The following is a 13,248-nucleotide window of genomic DNA, read 5'->3' as shown; positions in this document are numbered from 1 at the left end:
CTTTTTGTTGAGCTTGGGAAATAATGACTTGAATGTGAGAGAGATAAATTATGCTTAATAAAAAATGAATGCTCATTAATGAGGGATGACCATTTTCAATAAGTTGTGTATTTTCTATTGAATTAACTTAAGAAGTATAAAATTTATTTAAAAAGCATAAATAGAGGAAATAATTCAGATATAATATTTGTCATAAACAAGACTAAATGAGACCAAAATATTTTCAATATTATTTTAAATAGAATAATCAAAAGGGATATAGTGCAAATGAAAAATAGTAAGAAAAAATTAGAGGAGATGGAATCACAATATATCAGTTATGAATAATTTTTAATAATTCAACATTTATAATTAAAATATAAAAGATATTCAAGTATCTCAAACAACAAAGAATTAAATTTCATATATGCTGAATCACATTGAAAAAAAAAAAAAAAAATATTGTCATTAAAAAAACGAATGTAATGTTAAAATAGTCAAAAAAAATTTTAAAATATAAAAATTATAGTTAAAATACGCAAAGGCCAACATTGAGATAGAACCAAAATTATTATTTTATTTTGTTTCTATCATTAATATTAATATTAGAGTAATGATCCTATGAGACCCTCCCACACCCATATGTGTAGGTCCCAAAAGATCGCTATTCAATTTGGCACAGATCTCTAGAAAAGTTATCACATGGGTATGAGACTTGAATTTTCTAGATATCTGTGCCAAATTGAATGGTGATCCTTTGAGATCCTATACACATGGGTGTGGTCATTTCTCTAATATATTAATATTAATATAAAATAAAAAAAATAAAAAATGAAATTATAAAAATTATTATTTTATTTTTATTAAAATAAAATAATAAAAAAATGAAATTATAAAAATTATTATTTTATTTTTATTAAAATAAAATAATAAGACTACATTATTATTATTATTATTATATTTTTATCTTATAAGGTAATGCCCATTGATCTTGAATACTAAGGAAAAATGATTATTTTTCTTTTTGATTCTTATGTTAGATGATAAATCGACTTTGTTTCCATCTCAATTTTTCTTTTTAATTTTGTTTCATAATAAAGAGTTCAAGAAAAGGGCAATAATACACTTAGAAAATCTCAAGAGAAAGCTATTACCGTCATAAAAAAACTATTGTAATTTTAAAATATTCATAAAACACTAAAATATAGCAAAATGTACTTAAAATCATAAATGGTTAAATTGAGATAGAAACAAAATTGATATAATCTAACATAATAATCAAGAAGGAAAAAGAATCATTTTTTCCATTAACATTTAAGATCCATGGGCTTTATCTTATACCATAAAAATAACTTCTAAATTAAAAATTCAAATATTATTTCATAATAGAGACATAATAGAACTAAAAAATAGCAAGATAAAGCTAGAAGGGACAATAACATAAATAAATAACTTATAGACAATCAAAAAATAATAATAACAAAAAAATAACAATATTATTAATAATATCAATAATAAGTAATAATAAGTATTATTTTATTACTCTGTTCAAATTTATAATAAAAAAAAATTGAACTATTCAAGAATCTAAATCCTTAGTTTTTTTAATCTAATTGAGTTTCACAACCAGTGTGAGAGAGATCAAACAACTTATTTTCTACCTGTAAAAAAATCATATTGCAATTTGAAAAATAGACCACTATTTTATTACTATGTTCACGCTTATAATAAAAAAATTTAAAACTATTCAGGAATCTAAATCGTTAATTTTTGTTATTCTAATTGAGTTTCACAACTTGTGAAAGAGAGAATAAACCACATATTTTCTATATGTACAAAATTCATATTACAATTTGAAAAATATCCTATATAGAAATAGAGACAAACATCGTATCTTCTACTTTTCTCTTAAGAAAATATTTTCGAGCTAACAACTCATGGTGAGAGATCAATAAAAAAATGAACTTGAGAGAGAGATAAGGTGGGACGTGATAGGCTTTTGGGCTGGTCCTGAGGGTTTATGGTGAGAGAGGATGGATGAGGTTTTTCCTAAAAAGATATTTTATGAAGGTGAGATTGAGAGACGGATATAAAGGAGAAAGAGAGTGAAATAGGACAAATACTATATAAGAGAGGTTTAAGATGGGAGTTATCACATAGATGAATTAATTGTAATGAATTGCAAGTAGTGCAAGTTAGAGAAAATAAAAAATAGTAGCACGTAAAAAATGAGCTAACGCAGTAGGATGGGGAAATAATGAGTTTCTTTATTATAAGGAGCTACGATAGAGAGATATAAATAAGAGAACGATAAAGAGAGAATTTAGAAAGATATAAGAGATTTTTTAAGGAAAGTTGTAAGAGGGAAAGAGAGAAAAAAGAAAAAATAGTCCGGGGTTGGCGGTGGGGGGAGGGATGATTTATTAGAAAGAAGGAAAGATGAAACACAAGAAAAAATAGTCCGGGGTGGGGGGGGGGTGGTTTATTAGAAAGAAGGAAAGATGAGACAATGGGCACACACGTCACAAAAATTGGGGGGGGGATATAAAGGGGAGAGAGAGGGAGGGAGAGGGAGAAAATCATTAGGAGGGTGGCGGTGGGGTTGGAGGCGGTGATTTATTAGGAAAGAGGAAATATGGGGCACAAAATAGAAAAATATATTTAAAGAAATGATTTCTTAGGAACGAAGAAATATGAAGCACAAAACATGGGAAGATATTTAAAGAAATGTGTAATAGAGAGAGAGAGAAGAGAGAAAATAGTGTGGTATGGGAGGATTTATTAAGGAATAAAAAAAAAAAGGGACACCTGACACAAAAATAAGGGGAGATATAAGAGAAAAAGAGGGAGAAAATCTTAAGGGGTGGGGGTGGAGCTGGAGGCCGTGAATGTGACTCAAAACATGGAGAAAATATTTAAAAAAATGTGTAATAGGGAGAGGGTGAAGAGCGAAAATCATGTGGGTGGGGGGAGAGATTTATTAAAGAAGAGAAAAAATGGGACAAGTGACAAAAATAAAAGGGGAGCGAGAAGATAAAATCTTGTAGGTAAAGAGAGAGATTTATTAAGGAAGAGGAAAAATAGGACATGTGGGACAAAATAAAAGGGGTATTCCTTACGCTTAATAAATAAAATATATATACTCATCCATATCCAACCGCCTATTGTGAATGAACGCTGAGATGACCCAATCATAATTTTATGTCTCTACACTATTTTATTTTTCATTTTTTCTACAAAATATTTTGATAAACAAATTTTGGGTATACACTCCTCTCTTAAACTCCCACTTGTAAAAAATATAAAAAAAATATTTTTAATAAAATAAAATGAACAAAATACCCCTTAAAAATTCAAGAGATACTTTGGTTATTATATTTTATTGAAAAATTCTTTTTAACATTTTTTTAGGTGCGCACTATTGAGAAGATTACACATACCAAGTTTCATATTCATACAATTTGTAGAAAAAAATTAAAAATAAAAACTTTGAGGCGTCAGATCTAGCTCACTTGATCTAAATTAGACGGCTGCATGAAAGGGGCAGTATATAACTTCTATGATGTGAGGGAAGTATAGAAACCTCTCTCTAAACACTTAGGGGCCGTTTGGGTACCTAGAAATCTATTACGTGACAATAGATTACACGGAAATATGATATTTTCACTGTTTGAATATACTTAATAATAAAGAAATGGAGAGCAATTAGGCCAGATTTCTTAAAAATCAGTATCTTATAAAAACAAAAATAATAAAAATAAAAATCAGTAATCAATAATAAATTATACAACATAATTATAATAAAAAATTTCACACAACATAATCCTCATAAGAGATTACTAAAATCTCAATTGAAATAACATACCTCTTTAGTCCCCTCCAATACCACAACATTTTATATTGCAAGTACCAAACCTTCTAGTTTACTAATCAAACTTCTTTCTATTTTTTAACTCGTACCCTACAGATTTTGAATTTAGTATCATAAATTTATTGTTTATTTAAAATTATATAGAGAGACATTTGAAAGACTTCTATAAAAAATAAATAAAAATAAGGCTTATACTAATAAAATCATGTTATTCCAATCATATTGTTCTAATGATTTATCATGTTGAAACCAATGTCATGTTATAAAACATATGATTGCATATAAGTGCTAAAGGCACTTAAAATAAGTAGAAAATAGTGTCATGACTGTAAAATGGTATAAGTTATTATTAAAAAATCCTTTTGGAATAGTGATAATGTTATCATTAGATATCTTTTTGGAATGGTGTGATGATGATTTTAATTCAATATTTTAGTGGAATTTTGTGACAAAAAAGAAGGAAATGATAGTTTTGTATTTTAGTGGAATTTTGTGACAAAAATGAAAGAAATTATAGTTTATAGGCACGTGCTGGTAAAATGTTCGTACTTCCTATATTTATGCCAGACATAGCCAAACAATAACAATGTATTTTCCAGGTTGCTTCTAAATACTACCCAAACAATAACAATCCATTTACAGGTAATGTATTATGCCAGTAATATATTTCACAGATAATATATTTCCAGGTATCCAAACGACCCCTTAGATTTGGTATTCAAAAATAAAAAAAGTTTATATAAGGTTGCTGCTGTAAAATATAGAATTAAAGTGCACCTCAAATATCCATCATAGAAGGTTGTTATGATGTTGAAAAACCCTCTAATTGATATTTCGACATCAAAATATATGAATATAAAAAATAGAAAAGAAAAAGATTTTGAATCCAAAAAATAATTTATCATGCAACAAATTATCTAGATTGTCTATTTTCAATATTTTGAAGTGTTTGTAGATCTACTTGATTTGAACTATTTTGGAGTTTAAGATTTTATATTTAGTGATGAAAATAGATTCTCAAGCCATCCTAAGAATTTTTGAAACTAAAATTAAATTTATAATAAAATTTGGAGGTGCGTCTTAATTTCATTGTTTAAGGTTACCGCCTTATATAGACCACACCCTCCTTAGCACATTATACTTTTGGTACAATTACTGAGTGCATTAATTTTAGGATGAAGTTTCTATATGGCCTAGGCTTTATGAAGACAAAATAAAGTCTCATTTCAAATCCTCATTCGAAAGTACTTCGGGCATAAAAAAATCTTCATGATGGCTTTAAAATCAATTTTTAATACCGACAATAAAATTTGAAATAAAGAGAATGATACAAATATGTAGATATGTGAACACTTATTTTTAGGGTGAAATGGATGGTCTAGATGATTTGTTGAAATATACACTATTTTTAAAACTTGAAATCCTAATATTTTTTCAGAACCATAATGTCCAAGCTGAGATGATCCATTTAAAGGTTTTTCAATAATTAAATTGCAATTTTTGATAAGTTAAAAGGGAATGCTTGACTTATTTTGATAGGGCTGCATACCTATCAAACCATTTCCCTTAATTTTATGCTTGTCACATGTCAATTGCTAGGCACAGATATGATGAACTTTTTGTTGCTAGTTTGAGGAGGTGGCTTTTAAAAATTTGGGTCCCATAAATACCCTTAGGTAGGGTTTCAAGGGGAGTGAATGCAGTGATATGCGCAAGTGAAGCATTAAAATTTGTAGCAAGATTATAGCTGTTTGGTAAACAAAGTGTATAGCTTTCTCATGTGGGATCACACTATGTACATACTCTACCAGGCAGAGGTCCTTTCTAGGAAATTTTTTGATCCACCTCATAATAATCACATGAGTATTTTTGGGGAAAAAGCATTAGATTTTGAGTTTCTAGGTGGTTACATCAGCCATCCTAAAATTGAATAGCCTCCATCCAACTAGCAGGCCTATTTTTGCATGCATACATATTGGGAATTGTTAAGTGTATTTGGGGATGCAGAAATAGATTTAATCCCTCGACATCTCCAATGTTCATTTACAATAGACAGTGTAGACATAGACATGAATCTCGATATTTGTATATGATCTACACTGCCCACTGTAAATATATCGTGACTTATGTTTAGTTGCCAAGTCCAGACAATTACATCCCAAATTTGAGGCTCCTAAATAGTTTTCTAGATAACATTTTACCCCAGGGAGTCTAGGAAAAAAAACTTGAAATTAGTTAAGAGGAAACTGAAAGTGTTGCAACATAATACCTTAGGGCGGAATGCCAATAACAAAATTAACTTATTTTGGGGGTTACCACATTAGTTAAATTTTGTACAGAAGGAAAACTATGGTCTTACATAGCCACAAAAAAACAAAAAGGGCAGAGGACTTAAGTCTTCTTTACAGGACTATATTCAAAAGGAAGAAATATATCAAAACATGTTCACAAAGCTCCAGTGCAAGGGAAATATAAGTTCAGGCCATGAATTCCGCTCTCATAGCACTTGTAAGTAAGAAATACACTATGGTAAACTATGAGTTATTCTGAGCTACTTATATCTCATACTCAATCGACATTCTTTAAAAGTGATATAGATAAAGGACAATATTCCAGCAACCCAAGACTGCATCCATTTAAGGAAGGAGGTAAATCTCGGTATTATATGAAAAATTGACTTTAAAAAAGCTTATAACTGTGTAGATTAACGATTTCGGTCAATCATTTGGGGTCAAATGGGCTTGGATTGATGGACGCTTATCTTCTCATGTTTTTCAACCCTTATAATGTTAAAACTATAGGTTATGTTGAAGCCACAAGGGCTACAAGACAAGGTGCCCTCTCTTTATTAAATAGCATGTCTCCCAGTCGAAGGATCCATACATCGCCATACCTTCATCTGATTTTTTGCGGGTTCGGTACCATAGTATAACAGATACACTCGAAAGCCTTGAAATGACTCTATCTATCTTTCTCCTTCTGTGAGCTTCTCATGGGGGCCATGTGCCCCAACCGTGATTACGATGGGCAATTGATCACATGAGCTATAGTGTGACTGCCCTCTGCCCAATATTGAAGCTCTGTATTTCTTCCATTTATTATAGCCAAAAGATATTCTACTCCCTCGGGAGTATTCTGTCTATTTACTTTCTCGGAAAAAACCCATGTAGAAATGGTTTTTGGACCCCAAATTTTGGGAATATAATCTTTTAATTGAATTCAATTAAAAAAGTTCATAATTGCACCCTTTAATCTCTTGAAAAAATCCAACAAGGAGGTCATAATCACTATTGTCCGTCCGATTTTTAAATCGGGTGGTTACTCGTTGACTCAGCTCAAAGTTCCAAAAAAAAAAGATTTGATTAAACTTTGTGACACCCCAAGCCATCCAATTTGACATTTAATGACTAAGAGCAATTGTGACTCCTTGTAACGAAGATAAATTGTCTCATAATATGTAATCCCTTCACAGATACCCCAAAACCAAAGTAACATTGCTCCTCCTCGCCATTTCATAAAAATTCTCGCATGAGGAATGAGCTCAAAGTTAGGCGGTGGAGTGCCGAGTTCAATTCTAGGTAAAAGACTACTTCCCTACTGAACTACCCAAATATATACAAGGGAATAGTTTATATACAACCCAGGCTCTAAACAATCAAATTAGAGCCTACCTCAAAAATTTCACTAGAATAGGTTTTTTTTGATGTCCAAATACCCTTTTATCGATCATCTTGACATCAAGATGCATGGACATGAGAAAAAAATGAATTCCAAGTTTTGAAAATAGTGTGTTTTGTAACGCATTTTTGGACCATCAATTTTCAAGTTTTTCAAGTTTTCATAGATCTGTCGATCTACACTATTTTTGAAGCTTTATACTTTATAAATAAAGATGAAAATATATTTTAAGGCTATCACAAAGATTTTCAGTATTGAAATCACATTTCTCGACACTATTTGAAGGTAGGCTCTAATTTGATTGTTTAGAGCTTAGGCTCTATACAAATCGCACCCTATATGTAAGGACGGTATACTGTGAGACCATTTATTTTAAAGGAGTGTATACTATGGGACCATTTACTTTTTGGTATAAAGACGTCACAATCATTTTTAGCCATTGAATATTAAATCAATAGATTAAAATGTATCACAGTATTTGAGAAAGTTTATTGTGAACTTTGTGCTCAATTAATTACACATCCTCAATCACCCAATTTCCCATCTAATACTCAGTTATGATTGTGACCTTATTGTATCAAAAGTAAATGGTCTCATTTTATATGTTTCCTTTTAAATGTTAAAAAAAGAAAGGGAAAATTATAAATTCCCCCTAAAATGTACTTTGTAAACATCCAATCCCTAAATATTTTTCATATCACACCCTTAACCCAATTACTGCTTTTCCTTGCTTTTACTCATAAATAAAAAAGTTATAATTTTTTTGACAAAACTACTATTTTTAGTACTTGTACCCTCACATTTCCACTAACTCATGTGGCACACCGCTCAAAGAAAAAATGGGTATCGGTCTAGCACAAAATTTATCAGAATAACAAAATTTGCCCAAAAAAATGTTGTCCAACATAGGCAAAGCAAAATAAGTGCCGGATCGGAAGAATATGCCAAAAAATTCGGTCTGGCAGAAACGTGTGCCAGACCATTCATCAAAAGCTACAAGTCAGTCCGACACATTTTTTGCTAGACCGCATTTTTGTCATGTTTTTCTAATCCGACGCATTTCTTTCTGGACTGTGGCAAAAAAAAAATAAAAAATACAAGAATTTGAAGCTTGAAGCAGGTTTGACACACTTTTGTGCCAAACTAAAAGATGCTCTAGCGGTCTGACACAAAAGTGTGTCGGATCGAAATTTGGTTTCAAATTCAAGAAGCCTCACTGTTAGTCCAGTAAACTTTTGTGTTGGACCGCACTTTCTCATTTTGTGTTAGGCAGAGAGAGAGAGAGAGAGAGAGTTTTAATGGGTAAGGGAAGATTGAAAGGGCGGTTTAGTATTTATCGTATTAACTTTTTAACTGGAGTAAAAGCAAAGAAAAATAACAATTCGATTAGGGATTGTCTACAAAGAAACCATTTATCTTTTGTAAATGGAGGTCAAATCATTCCCTTTCATTAGATAAAATATTGGATGGCTTGGGGTGAATCATGAAGTCCGAGAATTTTTTTTTTGGAACTTGTGTTTATTCAATGACACTTTTACAATTACCCATTTTGAAATTTAAGAGACAAGAATGATTGTGACCTCCATGTATAAAAGATAAATGATCTCTTTATAAACAATCCCATTGGATTAAGGGTGTGATATGAAAAATATCGAAGGGTTAGATGTTTGTACATTTATGGATGGGGATTACATGAGTCGGTCGACTCATATATACATATGCGGGCCACCCACAAAATTTTTTTTAGATGTTATTATTATTTTTTTCTAATTTTTTTTTGTAGATTTATTATCTAGGCCAAGATGATCATAGATACGAAAAGAAAAATAAAATTTTAAAATTAAAAATATAATTTTTAGTATTTTTTATGGACGATTTATATCTTATTTATGGACAATACACTTCAGATAACGTCCATCTTTAGGATGGACGTTTGTAAGTAAACAGGCACAACTCAGGAAACAATTTTCCTTCTAGAGTGATTTATCATACGGACCCTAAAAATATTCCTAAATACTACCTTCTTATTAATTCATAACATAATTAACTTAACAGAAAAAATAATGTAATATAATAAGGACCCGGTTTCTATGTGGCCAAGCCCGCATATGTAGAAATGCGGGTGTCTTAATAAATCTATTTTTGAGATGGATTTTAAAACTTAATTTGTAAGGACACGTAATCTCTAACATGGAGATCATGAATATGAAAAAATAAATAAATTTTAAAAACTTAAAATAATAATTTTATTAAGAAAACATTTGGACCGTTAGTTTCTATTATTTTTAAATGAAACACCTACTTGCATCCATCTTTAAAATAGTGTTGGGAGAGGTGTTGGAGAACCTAAAATACCTCATGATGATACCCATATTGTGTGTTTTAAGTGCCAACAATCTGGGTATAGGTCATACAATTGCACCTCGTGTCAATTCACTGTCAAAGTTAACTTAGTAGCACAAAATTATGAAGTAAAAGTCCATGAAGGGTACACCTATGAAGGCCAAGGTGATATTGGGGTGAGCAAATTTTATGAAGGGACTGAGCCTTTCACAAGTAACATCGAGGGCTGGTATGATGATATAGGGGGTGAAGCCTTAGTTGTCTAGCAAACCATATTATCAACCTCAAGACCTTGTGATAAAGAGAAGTGGTTGCGACACAATATCTTTCGAACAACATGCACATCAAAAGGCAAGTTATGCACAATACTAATCGATAATGGGAGCAGTGAAAATATTGTGTCTAAAGAGATGGTGGATAAACTTAAATTGAAAGAAAATAAACACCCCCGCCCATATCACATCCAGTGGTTCAAGAAATGAGGTGAGATACCAGTTCTCACTCGATGTTTAATATATTTTTCTATTGGTGCTAATTACTAAGATGAAGTGTGATGCGATGTAGCACTTATAGATGCATGTCATATATTATTTGGTAGACCATGGCTTTATGATCATGAGATGATGCATAAAACTAGACTAAATACTTTACCTGATGGTCTTCATCCAATGAGAAATATTCAACATCACATTGACTTGGTGTTTGACTCTAGCCTACCAAATTTGATCCATTATCGAATGAACCCCATGGAACATGAAGAGTTGCGCAGACAAGTTGTTGATTTATTTAAGAAATGATTGATTCGAAAAAGCATATCACCATGTGCTGTCCCTGCATTACTGACTCCAAAAAAAGATGGGTCATGGAGGATGTGCATGGACAGTCGAGCAATCGATAAAAACAATCAAGTACCGATTTCCCATGCCCAGGCTCGATGATATGTTAGATATGCTTCATGGAGCCAAGGTTTTCTCAAATATTGATTTAAGGAGTGGGTACTATCAAATTCAGATTTGTCCTGGTGATGAATAGAAGACCGTATTCAGAATGAATGACTTGTATTGCCATTCAGGCTTTCTAATGCACCAAGCACATTCATGCGCCTAATGACTGAGGTGCTTCATTCTTTTATTGGTAAATTTGTTGTGGTTTATTTTGATGGTATATTTGTTTTTAGTGCTAATCCATAAGATCATCTTAACCAATTGGAACAAGTTTTTGATGTACTAAGGAAGGAATTACTTATTGTGAATTTAAAAAAATGTTCATTTATGACGGACAATATCATCTTTTTGGGGTATGTTGTTTCATCTGAGGGAATTAAGGTGGATCAAGAAAAGGTGAAGGCCATTACTGAGTGGCCGGTGCCAAAGTCACTCACTGAGGTGCGTTCTTTTCATGGTCTAACAACTTTTTATCACCGTTTTATAAAAAAAATTCAGCACTAGTGACCAATTCTATGAGGGCATGAAAGTATTTATGGAGTCTCACTGCTGAAAAGAGCTTCACTCTAATTAAATAAAAGATGATGCAAGCACCAGTACTTGCCTTACTAGATTTTTCTAAGGTGTTTGAGGTTGAAACCGATGCATCAAATATTAGCATGTGGGAAGTTCTAAGTCAAGAGGTGGGATTAATGACTTTTTTTAGTGAGAAGTTAAATGAAGCACGTAAAAAGTATGGGGTCTATGACCTCGAGTTTTATGCAGTGGTGCAAGCCTTGCACTACTAGTGCACTACCTAATTCATAGGGCGTTTGTTCTTTATTCAGATTATGATACACTCCTGTATTTGAATTCCCAGAAGAAGTTGAATGTGCGACATGCTAAGTGGATGACCTTTCTTCAAGAATACACCTTCCTATTAAAGCACAAGGCTGGAACCCAAAATAAGGTAGCTGATACTTTAAGTAGAATGGTATTGTTGCTTGAAGCTTTGTCTATGGAAGTGTTGGTATTTGAAGTGATAAAAGATCAATATAAAGTTGACCCAAGTTTCAGTAAGGTCTTTGAAAGGTGTGTTGGGGTTTGAAGTGATAAAAGACCAATATAAAGTTGACCCAATTTTCAGTAAGGTCCTTGAAAGGTGTGTTGATGGGCGAGACCCTATAGGTGAGTATCTCATGCATGATGATTATTTATTTAAAGGTGTGCGGTTATGTATACGTCATGGCTCCATAAGGGAGAAGATAATCATGGAGCTTCATGGTAGAGGCTTATGTGAGCACTTTGAGAAGGACTTTTCTATGGTTATAGTTAGAGAAGAGTAATTTTGGCCACGTATGCGAAGGGATGTTGATCGATTTGTGACCTGATGTCAAACTTGCCAAGTATCTAAAGGTCACACACAAAATACAGGTCTTTATACTCCTATTTTTGTTCCAGATGCCACATAGGTTGATATCTCTATGGTCTTTGTACTTGGATTTGTGACCTGATGTTGAACTTGCCAAGTATCTAAAGGTCACACATAAAATACATGTCTTTATACTCCTATTTTTGTTCTAGATGCCACATAGGTTGATATCTCTTTGTACTTGGACTTCCACATACCACATGAAGTATGGACTCTATTTTTGTTGTTACTGATCAATTTTCCAAATTGACACATTTTATTCTTTGTAGGAGAACTATGGATTCTACACATGTTGCCAATATCTTTGTCAAAGATATTGTAACGCTACATGGTGTTCCTAAGTCTATTACATCTGATTGAGATATTAAATTTGTAAGTGACGCACTTTGTGGCAGCGCATGAGAACCAAACTTCAATTTTCTAGTGCTTATCTTCTTCAAACAGATGGGCAGACCAAAGTAGTGAATCAGAGCCTGTTAACCTCTTGAGGAGTATTATTGGTGATAACATATCTCAGTGGGACCTCGCTTTGCCCTAGGTTGAGTTTACTTAAACAATTCAGTGAATCGGTCTACAGGAAAATCACCATTTGAGATTGTTAATGAGCGGACTCCTAATCATGTGCTGGACCTAGTGCCATTACCCATGCCAGACAAGATAAGTGATGATGCCAATGCTTTTACTGAGCATATTTGAGATTTACAAGCTCAAATCAAAAAGAAAATTGAGAAAAGCAATGCAAAGTATCAAAAAGCCTCAAATGAATATAGAATAGAGAAGATTTTCAAGGAGGCTGACTTAGTAATGGTGTATTTGCGAAAGGAAATGGTTTTATTAGGAACCTATAATAAACTCAAGTCCAAGAAGGTGGGCCCTTGCCGCATTTTGAAGAAATATGGAAACAATGTATCTGTGGTGGAATTACCAAAGGGATTGGATATTTCCTTGATATTTAATGTTGCTAACTTATTTGAGTTTCATGGAGTCCCTCTAAAAGTCGAAGAAGAAGAAGTTGATATGAT

This window comes from Amborella trichopoda, chromosome 9, assembly GCF_054954075.1.
Source record: "Amborella trichopoda isolate Santa Cruz 75 chromosome 9, AtrichopodaSantaCruz75HAP2 v2.0, whole genome shotgun sequence".
Lineage (NCBI taxonomy): Eukaryota > Viridiplantae > Streptophyta > Magnoliopsida > Amborellales > Amborellaceae > Amborella > Amborella trichopoda.
The sequence above is the reverse complement of the archived record's forward strand: the minus strand, read 5'-3'. Positions refer to the sequence as shown.